This window comes from Myotis davidii, unplaced genomic scaffold (genome assembly GCF_000327345.1).
Source record: "Myotis davidii unplaced genomic scaffold, ASM32734v1 scaffold78, whole genome shotgun sequence".
NCBI classification, from domain to species: Eukaryota; Metazoa; Chordata; class Mammalia; order Chiroptera; family Vespertilionidae; genus Myotis; species Myotis davidii.
The window spans coordinates 3,076,217-3,076,935 of record NW_006290305.1 but is presented as its reverse complement, the minus strand read 5'-3'; the positions used below and the strand labels follow the sequence as shown (position 1 = coordinate 3,076,935).

The window sequence follows — 719 nt, the reverse complement described above, 5'->3', positions numbered from 1 at the left end:
AGGCGAGCAAGTGAATGTAAAGAGCCTGGAGCTGGAACCTAATGAGCAATAGCTTAGCATCCCAGCTCCACCCACTGGCCAGCTGTGAAGCTCTGAGAATGTTGCCTACTCTCTCAGGTTCCTAGTTTCTTCATCGGTTGGTTGGAACGTCATCCCATACACCCAGAGCTTTCGGGTTCGATTCCTGGTCAGGGCACATACCTAGGTTACAGGTTTGATCCCCAGTCAGGACAAGTACAGGAAGCAATCAATCGATGATTCTCTCTCTACATGAATGTCTCTCTCTCTCTCTCTCTCTCTCTCTCTCTCTCTCTCTCTCTCTCTCCCCCCACCACCACCACCCCCAGCCCCCTTCCTCTGTCTCTAAAGCTGAATAAAAACAAATTGTCGGGTGAGGATTTTAACAGAAGATGTTTAAGATGATAACTTTTATGTCATGTGTATTTTACCACCATTAAAATTTCTTAAAAGCCTCCTGTGGGAAAACAGACAGACACGCTGGGCAGGTCGAAGGTGGAGACAGGAACTGATCCTCCCCCAGGGAGGCAGCCACAGCTGCTCTGCTCCTCCTGCTCCCAGAATGGACCAAAACCAAGCGAGCTCAAAGCACACTCCAGTGCCTGTGAGGGTCCGCCCCACGCAGGGGAAAGAGAAACCTAACTTGGCTGACCACAGCCGTGTGCTGGGCGTTGCTGTGGGCGTTTTCTTCACAGCCTGAG

The 719-nt window shown here is 51.0% G+C and overlaps 1 protein-coding gene across 4 annotated transcripts in view; it reads right to left on the bottom strand.

Moving 5' to 3' along the window:
- Positions 1–719, bottom strand: part of MPPE1 (metallophosphoesterase 1) — a 25,136-nt gene that overhangs the window by 9,793 nt on the left and 14,624 nt on the right. The window lies entirely within an intron of this gene.